Source organism: Schistocerca nitens, chromosome 1 (genome assembly GCF_023898315.1).
Source record: "Schistocerca nitens isolate TAMUIC-IGC-003100 chromosome 1, iqSchNite1.1, whole genome shotgun sequence".
In the NCBI taxonomy this organism is placed as follows: Eukaryota; Metazoa; Arthropoda; class Insecta; order Orthoptera; family Acrididae; genus Schistocerca; species Schistocerca nitens.
The window spans coordinates 657189634-657202856 of NC_064614.1; positions in this window are offsets into that span (position 1 = coordinate 657189634).

The window sequence follows — 13223 nt, forward strand, 5'->3', positions numbered from 1 at the left end:
GTGCATTGTCCTGTTGGAACAGCAAGTTCCCTTGCCGGTCTAGGAATGGTAGAACGATGGGTTCGATGACGGTTTGGATGTAACGTGCACTATTCAGTGTCCCCTCGACGATCACCAGTGGTGTACGGCCAGTGTAGGAGATCGCTCCCCACACCATGATGCCGGGTGTTGGCCCTGTGTGCCTCGGTCGTATGCAGTCCTGATTGGGGCGCTCACCTGCACGGCGCCAAACACGCATACGACCATCATTGGCACCAAGGCAGAAGCGACTCTCATCGCTGAAGACGACACGTCTCCATTCGTCCCTCCATTCACGCCTGTCGCGACACCACTGGAGGCGGGCTGCACGATGTTGGGGCGTGAGCGGAAGACGGCCTAACGGTGTGCGGGACCGTAGCCCAGCTTCATGGAGACGGTTGCGAATGGTCCTCGCCGATACCCCAGGAGCAACAGTGTCCCTAATTTGCTGGGAAGTGGCGGTGCGGTCCCCTACGGCACTGCGTAGGATCCTACGGTCTTGGCGTGCATCCGTGCGTCGCTGCGGTCCGGTCCCAGGTCGACGGGCACGTGCACCTTCCGCCGACCACTGGCGACAACATCGATGTACTGTGGAGACCTCACGCCCCACGTGTTGAGCAATTCGGCGGTACGTCCACCCGGCCTCCCGCATGCCCACTATACGCCCTCGCTCAAAGTCCGTCAACTGCACATACGGTTCACGTCCACGCTGTCGCGGCATGCTACCAGTGTTAAAGACTGCGATGGAGCTCCGTATGCCACGGCAAACTGGCTGACACTGACGGCGGCGGTGCACAAATGCTGCGCAGCTAGCGCCATTCGACGGCCAACACCGCGGTTCCTGGTGTGTCCGCTGTGCCGTGCGTGTGATCATTGCTTGTACAGCCCTCTCGCAGTGTCCGGAGCAAGTATGGTGGGTCTGACACACCGGTGTCAATGTGTTCTTTTTTCCATTTCCAGGAGTTCTCCCTTTTACCGAATGTGAGCACTTGTTGCTACGATGTCGCACAAAACCTCTTTACTACATTGTACCGTTTACACCATATGAAAGGACAACAGTCTGATGCTGCTAGAGCATGACTTGCATAGGATCATGGCAGCAGGAGATCTTGCCCTATCTCATAATATCATGACTTAACGTGTACGATTCGTATGGCAGTGTTACACGTAGCTGACGGCTATATTTGTACATAATTGATCATAAGTGAACGCACGTTGAGTGAATTAAAAAAAAGAACCAAGAAGGCAGATAAGCTGACATTAATTGTTCATATAGCATGGTCTATTAGGAAGTCTAGACACGATGCGTGCCTCAACTTCTCATACCGAATACTGTACATAGCTGGCCGCAACACAGGGACTTACTTCGCTAGCATGAGCTGAAACGCGCGTCGGTGAACTGGAAACATCCCGCGTCATTAGTGAAATATGTTTGGTAACAGAGTCACCATGGAAACTTGTCTACTGCATTGTAGCCTGAAGGATGAGCGGGAAATTCCGAATCATAACACTCTCAAGGGTGGCGGTCAGGATTCCTCCCTAGGGACTTGTTGCTCCTGCGGGACAAAAAGACGCATGAGACGTCGTGGTATTTTAAGTGAGAAGCTCTGGACCGTCGTCACCATAGGATCTTGCTCCAGATATCTTTCATTCGCAAGGTTGTATGAAATATTATCTTGTACGTAAATATTTTCCCGATTACTACTGATCTTTCAAAAGGAAAGTCGCAGGCTGATCCTGACAACAAACAAGGAATTGTACGCTTTTTGTTTAAGGGACTTATGAAATGACTCGGTGTTGAAAAATAAATGTAGTTTTCAAATCAGTCCTCTTATTCGTTAAAGTTATTTATGCTTGTTAATTTGTAGTTTGCATATGAACATGCTCTTGAATACTGATATAGGCCTCATTCAATACAAAAATTTTAGAAGACTAAAATCCTAATAACACTTTAACATAGGCAGCCTAAGATAATACGTCGCAATGGGAAAACATGTATTTCATTTACACATAGAATTTTAAAGACAGACAAGAAGAGTTCTAACTAAACAGTTCACGCAATATTTAAAGCGTAGGAGGTGCATTTACTGTATCAGATAACTGTATTATATCAGAGAATGATGTATGGGCTCCGAAACTGCCATTATTTATTACAACTGTTTTGTTCAGCTGACAAAGACTTGATTTGGTACATAGACTATCTCTCTCGCACCTACGCAGAAACATTTTACATCACCCTCAAATACAGGATGCAATATAATAAATAAAATATTCTAAAAAGAACAAACAAAATAAGTATTTACGCTAATAGCAATGAGAAACACAAATGACGTTAAAAGAAATATACAAGAACAAGAAGTATTTCGTCAGTTATAATAATGTTGAGATGACGAATACGAAGACATTCAGGCATTTGATTTGAAATACAAGGTCTATATTGTCATAACAAACTAAATAGCGCTGCCATAATTAAGAACAAAATAAAACACAGTCTTAATCGGATTAACGACACTTCCACTGATTTCAAAATCATAGATAACGTTGAGAAAACCAACAGCAGAAAATATAGTTGTAAATGAGAATATGAGACAGTTATTGAAAGATTATGAGTTTTCAAGTAGTTTAGATTAGATTAGATTAGATTAGATTAATACTTGTTCCATATATCATGAATACGACACTTCGTAATGATGTGGAACGTCTCAGGTTAATAAAAGGTTTCCATACAAGATATTACATTACACGAAATATTACATGACACTTAATATTTTTAATTTTCTTTTGTGGGGGTTGTGGAAATTACCCGCTTACTATATCCAAAAATTCATCTAATGAGTAGAAGGAGTTGCCATTAATTTCCTTGTAAATGCTTTATGGCTATCTGTCAGACTTTTGATGCTATGTTGTGATGTAAGTGACAAAAGACTTCTGTGGCAGCATAATTTACCCCCTTCTGAGCCAAAGCTAGATTTAACCGTGAGTAGTGAAGATCATCCTTTCTCCTAGTGTTGTAGCCATGTACACAGCTATTACTTTTGAATTCGTTCGGATTGTTAATAAAAAATTTCATAAGTGAATATAACTGGCCGCCCAGTGAAGATCTCTAGCTCTTTAAATAAGTGTCTGCAGGATGATCTTGGATGAGCTCCAGCAATTATTCTGATTACACGCCTTTGTGCAATGAACACTCTTTGATGAGTTATCCCAGCATATGATGCCATACGAAAGCAGAGAATGAAAATAGCCATGGTCAGCTAATTTATTGAGATGTATATCGCCAAAATTTGCAATGACCCTAATAGCATAAGTAGCTGAACTCAAACGTTTCAGAAGATCTTCAGTGTGGTTTTTTTTTTCCAGTTCAACCCCTCATCAATGTACACAGCTAGAAATTTTAAATATTCTACCTTAGCTACCGATTTCTGATCGAAGTCTATATTTATTAATGGTCTCATTCCATTTACTGTGTGCAACTGTATGTACTGTGTTTTGTCAAACTTTAATGAGAGCCCATTTGCAGGGAACCACTTAATGATTTTCTGAAAAACATCGTTTACAATTTCACCAGTTAATTCTTGTCTGTTGGGTGTGATCGGCAAAAAGTACCAACCTTGCATCTTGGTGAATATAGAATGGCAATTCATTAATATATATTAAGAACAGCAGAGGATCCAAGCCCGAACCTTGCGGCACCCCATTCTTGATTGTTACCCAGTTTGAGAAATCACCAGTTTTTTGCATATTATGTGAACTGCTTATTTCAACTTTCTGCACTCTTCCAGTTAAGTATGATTTAAACCATTCGAGCGCTGTCCCATTCATACCACAGTACTTGAGCTTATCTAGAAGTATTCCATGATTTACACAGTCAAAAGCCCTTGAGAGATCACAACAATCCCAATGGGTGACCTCCGGTTACTCAGAGCATTTAATATTTCGTTAGTAAAAGTCTATATAGGATTTTCCGTTGAAAAACTTTTCCGGGAACCAAACTGACATTTTGTTAAAACTTTATTTTTACAAAGGTGTGAAGCTACTCTTCAATACACTACTTTTCCAAGAAATTTGGATAAGGCAGTCAGAAGAGAGATTGATCGGTAGTTATTGACATCAGACGTATCCCCCTTTTTATGCAATGGTTTAACAATGGCATACTTCAGTCGATCTGGGAAAATTCCATATGAACTTTTATTCTTGAGAGAGTTTATTGTCTTCCTAATTTCAGAAGCAGAGGTGGGTGGCATTTCAATAGTATCAAATGGTGTGGGTAAGGCCTCTTCCATTAACTGCCTTGCTTCTTCTAATGAACATTTAGATCCTATTTTCTCTACAACATTTTAAAAAATGATTATTCAAAATGTTTTCGACTTCTGGCTTGTTGTTTGTCAAGTTTCCATTCGCTGTGATGGTAATGCCGTCATCCTGTACTCTTGGTTTCCCTGTCTCCCTTGTAATAATATTCGACATTGTTTTGATTTTGTTACCAGAGGTATTAATCTCAGACATGATGCACATGATTCTGGACTTTTTAATAACCTTTCTTAATGTAGCACAGTAGTTTTTATAATATTTGGCTGTTTCTGGGTCATTACTCTTTCTTGTTGTTAGATACAGCTCCCTTTTGTGGTTACAAGATATTTTTATTCCTTTAGTAAGCCAAGGTTTTTACATGGTTTCTTACAATTAGATATAACCACTTTCTTGGAGAAACAGTTTTCAAATTGTCTTAGAAGTCTATCAAGAAATAAGTTATATATTAAATTAGCATTGGGTTCCTTGTACACTTCATCCCAGTCTAACTGCTGAAGATTTTCTCTGAAATTTCTAATTGTTGAGTCATTAACTGAATGCACAACTTTGGAGGGTAGTTTTGAATTACTGAACGGAGCTATGTCACATACTGTAACTAGCAGAGCACCATGATCAGAAAGGCCATTCTCAACAGGACAAGAATTTATGTTTTTAAACTTGTCTTGCTCTATAAAAGTGTTATCTATCAATGTGCTGCTGTCCTTTAATACCCGAGTAGGAAAATTAATGACAGATGTCAAATTGAAAGAACTGAGCAAGATTTCCAGGTCGTTCTTCCTATTACCCTCTTTCAGTGAATCAACATTGAAGTCCCCACAAATGATAATTTGCTTTCCCCTATCTGACATATAGCACAACATGGCATCCAAGTTTTCAAGAAATAAATGAAAGTTTCCTGAAGGGGACTTATATACTGTTACAAAAATAAAAGAGCCCTCCTTCAGTTTAAGTTGACAGGCACATGATCCTATATGTTGCTCAAGCAAAATTTGTTTTGTATCTAAGCTTTTTACACAGTGATAACTTTTGACATATATGGCAACTCCTCCTCTCACCTTATTCTCTTTACTCATATGTGCAGCTAGTTTGCAACCACTAATATTTACCTTTTCCATATCAGACACAATGTGATGCTCAGACAGGCATAGTATATATATTACATTACCAGATTCAGTGTTATCTAAACAAACCAGGAGCTCATCTACTTTATTCTTCAATCCCGTAATATTTTGGTGAAAAATGGTAACATTTTTTACTTTACTTTTGTGAGAATCTACTTTTTTCTTTAATCCACCAATATTTTGATTAAATATGGTAACATTATTATTTAATTTCCTGTTGTGAGAATCTCGTGAGTTTTGGACTTCTTTAGCAGCTGCCTGCCTGAACTTCTTATTGGACACTAATACACTCCTGGAAATTGAAATAAGAACACCGTGAATTCATTGTCCCAGGAAGGGGAAACTTTATTGACACATTCCTGGGGTCAGATACATCACATGATCACACTGACAGAACCACACACACATAGACACAGGCAACAGAGCATGCACAATGTCGGCACTAGTACAGTGTATATCCACCTTTCGCAGCAATGCAGGCTGCTATTCTCCCATGGAGACGATCGTAGAGATGCTGGATGTCGTCCTGTGGAACGGCTTGCCATGCCATTTCCACCTGGCGCCTCAGTTGGACCAGCGTTCGTGCCGGACGTGCAGACCGCGTGAGACGACGCTTCATCCAGTCCCAAACATGCTCAATGGGGGACAGATCCGGAGATCTTGCTGGCCAGGGTAGTTGACTTACACCTTCTAGAGCACGTTGGGTGGCACGGGATACAAGCGGACGTGCATTGTCCTGTTGGAACAGCAAGTTCCCTTGCCGGTCTAGGAATGGTAGAACGATGGGTTCGATGACGGTTTGGATGTCCCCTCGACGATCACCAGTGGTGTACGGCCAGTGTAGGAGATCGCTCCCCACACCATGATGCCGGGTGTTGGCCCTGTGTGCCTCGGTCGTATGCAGTCCTGATTGTGGCGCTCACCTGCACGGCGCCAAACACGCATACGACCATCATTGGCACCAAGGCAGAAGCGACTCTCATCGCTGAAGACGACACGTCTCCATTCGTCCCTCCATTCACGCCTGTCGCGACACCACTGGAGGCGGGCTGCACGATGTTGGGGCGTGAGCGGAAGACGGCCTAACGGTGTGCGGGACCGTAGCCCAGCTTCATGGAGACGGTTGCGAATGGTCCTCGCCGATACCCCAGGAGCAACAGTGTCCCTAATTTGCTGGGAAGTGGCGGTGCGGTCCCCTACGGCACTGCGTAGGATCCTACGGTCTTGGCGTGCATCCGTGCGTCGCTGCGGTCCGGTCCCAGGTCGACGGGCACGTGCACCTTCCGCCGACCACTGGCGACAACATCGATGTACTGTGGAGACCTCACGCCCCACGTGTTGAGCAATTCGGCGGTACGTCCACCCGGCCTCCCGCATGCCCACTATACGCCCTCGCTCAAAGTCCGTCAACTGCACATACGGTTCACGTCCACGCTGTCGCGGCATGCTACCAGTGTTAAAGACTGCGATGGAGCTCCGTATGCCACGGCAAACTGGCTGACACTGACGGCGGCGGTGCACAAATGCTGCGCAGCTAGCGCCATTCGACGGCCAACACCGCGGTTCCTGGTGTGTCCGCTGTGCCGTGCGTGTGATCATTGCTTGTACAGCCCTCTCGCAGTGTCCGGAGCAAGTATGGTGGGTCTGACACACCGGTGTCAATGTGTTCTTTTTTCCATTTCCAGGAGTGTATTAGTCTAAAAAAGAGGTACTTCCATGAGTAATTATGTGTGATAATTATGTGTCTATTTAAATGAGTAGTCGCAATATTAAGAGGAACTGTGAAATCACGGCGTGACAACTGACATTCTGGAATAGATTAAATAACCGCGAATAGGGTTTTCTGTAATGGTACCATTGTTCTGTGGTGTGCTTTTGTCGTGCTTGAGTACTTCTACCGTTAATTCCTTTAGGATAGCGCGACCAATTACAATCTTTTATTGGGCATATAATGAAAATCGCTGTGTAATTGGAATGGAGTGAAATGTGTAATAAAAATTCTAATGTAAGTGACTAATTTATCAAGAAGAGGGTTCGTTCAGACAGGTATCATCGCACTTTAGAACGATTTCATCACCTAGTCGTGTGACGTGTTCAACAGAAGGCTATATCTGGATGTCTCCAAACGGTCGCGAACCTAAACATCAGCACACAGAGCTGAGGCATCCTCCAAGTGAGCTGTCACTTCAGGCAAATAATTCATCATATAAATTGCTCACAATTATAGTGAATTAATGTGTGTTGCCAGGAGTCCAGCATGAGCTGAAGGACAACGGCGCTCTCCAGAAGTGAAGAATATATTCTGTAAACTTCCCTCATCACCATTTGTGTTCATCATATCATTTTTTTTATCTTCAGTGAAACCCTTTTAAAGAGTCCTATCGCGTGAACTGTTCGTAATGCAATGCGTTCCCCCAAAAATGCTAACTGTTTTCATTGATGTAAAGTGTACCTCTCTACTTGATAAATTTGTCACTTACATCAGAATTTTTATCGCATATTTCATTCCATTCTGATCACATAGTAATTTTCATTATATGCCCAATGAAAGATATGCTTTTAACTGGTCGCGCGTTCCTATGGGAACTACCAAACTACTGAAGTATGTCAAAAAGCGTCACAGGCACACCACAGAATAATGCTACCATTACATTAAGCCCTATTTGCATTTATTTAATCTCTCTATTCCAGAGTGTCAGTTCTATCACAGTTCCTCATAATATTTCTATTGCGTACTTAAACCAGTTTCGAGTTAAATGCTAATTTTATTTTTTTTTATTTTCCGGTGTCGTAACAACGGGTTCAGTCCTGCTGAAAGCTTAGACCACACCTAGCAAAACAGTACTATCGTGCTGTAGCTTGTCTCACCTGTCATATGTTGTATGTTGCGGCTCTTAAAATAGTACTGTACTGGAGGGCAAGCTACTACGATAGATTAGTCTGTACGTCCAGTTCCAGTGATTAATCCTACCATAATCGCCGTTCAGTTGACGTTTACTGTTTTGTCAACAAGTACACACCTTTCGTTTAATCCCTGGATTGCCAGGCGGCGCACTGACAGTGACGGACCACCGGGTACCAGGCATCAGCAACAGGTCACTAGCCGCGCCGCAAAACCGCGCCTCCAACCGGTCACTAGAGACAAGGGAGCAGCATGCCTCTTCCTGAAGAGTGACTGAGCCAACACAGAGAACACTGTGGACAGTTCCCATCGGCGACAGCTGGCCGAGTCATGGGCCGATACCTCCAGTTCATCGTCAGTATGCCATCGGAGAAGAATGCGCCACCCCGGAAAGAATGCTAGTTTCTCCCGTTTTGGCTGAGGTTCCCGAGAGTTAGCTGGAGCCTATACCTTATAATTGTACTTAATTGGAACCGCTGAAGAAGCGGAGTTAATTTCTAGCTATATCTATTGTAACCATCAGCTTCTGTAAGCTAACAAAGAAGCCATCCGTAACATTTCCCGGGATCTAGTCAATTAGTAACAAAAAGTATCATTTTTAAGTGATGACGAGGATTTTTGAACTGTTCAAAAGTGTGTGTCATGTTCCAGGTAGAGCAGGAACAAGAGGCAGACGTTCCGCAAAACATGGACATTACGCATCTGGTACTGCTCTTACTTCAAAAGGGGCAGAAGGCAAATGAGATCCTAATCGAAAATATTCCCAACTTGAAACTGCCCAAACCAGTAACCACGGGGTTACGTCCCCAGCCCATCAGCGGTGTACACCTAGGTACATCAACCCTTTGACAGGAAATCATGGCTTGGACTTGCTACACACTCCGATTATAACAACACTTAGAAGTGTGCAATGTCTTCGACGATGAACAGCAGCGAGCATTCCAACAGGCGAATGCTGACCCGCAGTATACCAGCTTTATCAACAGTTAACAGTTACATCCCCAAGCGGGACAGCGTTTACTACTGTATGCTTCCTTAAATAATAGCTTACCTGACTACAGATACATACCGCAGGAGCGTTCTTTAACCTATAGGAAATGTTAACTGAATTTTCAGTCGGTGGCAAAATATGGTGATAGTTTTATTAAAAAGGAAAATACTTCCTAATGTTCTACAAAATTATATTTATTTGGTGACGAACTGACTTTCGGCTTCTCAAGCCATCTTCAAGTGACAACTGAATGTCGAAAACAGAAATAAACACTGTACAGAATATACAAAAATGATGAAATGTTTACACAGGAAAATATTAAATAATTTTCGTTGTGGTCTTCAGTCCGAACACTGGTTTGATGCAGCTCTCCATGCTACTTTGTCGTGCGCAAGCATCTTCATATCCGAATAACTACTGCATCCTACATCCCTCTAAATATGCTTACTGTATTCACCTCTTGATTTCCTTTTATGACTTTTACCCTCGCCGCCTCCCCACCCACCACGCTTCCCACCTGTACTAAACTGTTGATCCCTTGATGCCTCAAATCCCTTCTTCTAGCCATATTCTACCACAATTTTTTTTTCTCCTAATTCTATTCAGTACCTCCTCATTAACTACATAATTTACCCACCTACCTTCAGCATTCTTCTGTAGCAGCACATTTCAAAAGCTTCTATACTCTTCTTGTCTAAACTGTTTATCATCCATATTTCACTTCCATACATAGCTAAAGTCCATACAAATACTTCCAAAGACTTCCTCACACTTAAATCTATACTTGATGTTAACAAATTTCTCTTCTGCAGGAACCCTTTCCTTGCCAGTGCCAGTCTATAGCTTTTATTCTCTCTACTTCGACCATGATCAATTATTTTGTTGTCCAAATAACAAAACTCATCTACTACTTTATTTGTCTCATTTGCTAATCTAATTCTCTCAACATCGCCTGATTTAGTTCGACTACATCCCATTGTCTTCGTTTCGCTCTTGTTGATGTTCATCTTATGTCCTTCTTTCAAGATACTGTTTATTTCGATCAACTGCACTTACAAACTCTTTTCTGTCTCTGACGGAATTACAGTGTCATCTGCAAACCTCGAAACTTTTATTTCTTCTCCTTATACTTTAATTCCTACTCCAAACTTATCTTTTATTTCCTTTACTGCTTGCTTAACATACAAACTGAAGAACGTCGTGAATACACTACAACCCTGTTCACTCCCTTCTCAGCCACTGCTTCCCTTTTATGTCCCTCGACTCTTATAGTTGCTATCTGATTTCTGCACAAATCGTAAATAGCCTTTTCGCTCCCTGTTCTTTACCCTTGCTACCTTTAGAATTTGATAGAGAGTATTCCTGTCACCATTCTCTAGGTCTACAAATGCTATAAACGTAGGTTTGCCTTTCCTTAACCTATCTTCTAGAAATTATTAGTTCAGTATTGGCTCACTCGTTCCTATATTTCTCCGGAACCCAAACTGCTCTTTCTGAATTTCAGCTTCTACCAGTTTTTCCATTCTCCTGTAAGGAATTGATTTTAATATTTTGCAACGATGACTTATTAAACTGATAGTTCGGTAATTTTGATACCTGTCGGCAACTGCTTTCATTGGAATTGGAATTTTAATAGTCTTTTTGAAGTCTGAGGGTATTTCCCCTGTATCATACATCTCGCTCACGCTATTGAAGACTTTGACATGGCTGGCTCTCCAGAGGCTATCAGTAGTTCTAACGGAATGTTGTCTACTCCCAGGACATTGTTTCTGACTTAGGGCTTTCAGTGCTCAATCAAATTCTTCACGCAGTATCATATCTCCCATCTCATACTCATCTACGTCTTCTTCCATTTCCATTATACTGCTCTGAAGTACATCTCCCTTGTATAGACCCTCTACATACTCCTTCCACCTGTCTGCGTTCCCTTTTTTGCTTAGCACTGGTTTTACATCTGATCTCTTGACCTTCAGACAGGTGGTTTCCTTTTCTCTAAGGAACTATTTAATTTTCCTATAGGTGGCGTTTATCTTTCCGTTGACGACATATGCTTCTGAATCCTTACATTACAATTATATTAGCTAAAATGGGGTAAACAAAGGTTTCGGTGGAGATACATGTAACAAACGATGGGAAATGAAATGAATTAATAGTTTGAATCTAGTATTTGAAACTAAAACTTGATTTAACAAGAGGGAAAACGGAAACTAGGTTGGCATTCTCTGTCATGTGTTTGTTGACTTCAATTATTGTCAGTAGGGTCATCTTTCCGTTTTTTTTTTTTTGGTTTTTTTTTTTTTTTTTTTTTTTTTTTTGTCGGAATGTGAAACTTCACTTTCTGCATCATATGGATGGTTTTCTGGTAGAAGATGATCAGCAGAGACAGACTTTTTCTTCCTTAATGAAGTAATACACCACTGTACAAATACTTCACACCCGCTTTGCTGTTTGCATTGTGATCCAGGACACGAGGCACGTGCTGAAACAAAATGTCAAGCTGAGTGCAATTTAATCATCAACATACATACACATTACTGATTTCACGTTTATTTTTATATATTTATAGCGCCCACTCTAGTGAATAAATGCATATTTATTAATATTAAACATGAATTGAAATTTGGCAGGATGCAAATTTTTTAACATTATCATAAGTAATTAATGTAGCTCCATGTCATCATAATACATTTAAATATCTGTATCATTAAACAGTATGGATGAAACTGCTTATTCATAAATGACCGATGGGATGTAAAACTGTATGGATGCTGTACAGCTGTTACGTTGGATTGCCATTACCTGGCCGGTTCTAATAACCAACTACCTCCCACGAATGCACCCTTGAGCTCTTACAATCCTTGTTCAAATAAAGGAGTTTTTTTAAAGGTCATCCCATATTGGTGACCATCAGGAAGCACAATCTGAAAGACATTGCCTTAAGATGAACCAGTTTTTAAACTGTAAGGCATTTCTAGAGGCGGGTCTGGACTCCGATCACATATTATAGTTTATGAACTTCAAATTAAAACAGAAAAATTTCATAAAAGTTGGAAATGAATGAGATGGTACCTGGGTATATTGAAAGAATCAGAGGTTGTTGAGAGCTCAAGAGGAGTATTAGGCAATGTTGGACCAACAGGAGAAATGAATGCAATGGATCACGAATGGATAGCTTTGAGACATGAAGCAATGAAGGCAGCGGAGTGTCACATAGGTAAAAAGACATGGTCTAGTAGAAATCCCTGGATAACTGAGGAGATACTGAATTTCACTGACGAAAGTTAAACATATCAACTGCATACGAAGAAGCAGGGGAAAGGTAATACAGACATCTAAAAACTGAGATTGGCTGCAAGTGCAAAATGGCTAAGTAGAAGGAGCTAGAGGACAAATGCAAGCGTGCAGAAGCATATATGTCTATGGGAAAGATAGATACGGCTATAGCAAATGTAAAGAGATCTTTGGAGGAAAGAGACACAGTTGTATGACTATCAAGAGCTTAGATAGCAACCCGGCACTAAGAAAGAAAGGGAAGCTGAAAAGTGGAAGAAATATATAGAGGGTCTAACAAAGCGAAACAAGGTTAATGACAGTACTATAAAAACAGAATAGAAAGTAGGTGAGGGTGAGAAGTGAGATACGATGCTGCGGCAAGAAATTGACAGAGCACTGAAAGATCCAGGTGGAAATAGGGCCTTTGAAGTAGGTGGCATTCTTCAGAATTTTTGACCTCCTTGGGAAACTTGCAAACTTACTCCAGCTAATGTGAAAGAAATATGAGAGAGGCGAAACACCCTCAAGCTTCAGGAACAGAGTAATAATTCCAGTTTAAAAGAAGGCAGTTACTGACAGGGATGATCACTACCGAACCATCAGTTTA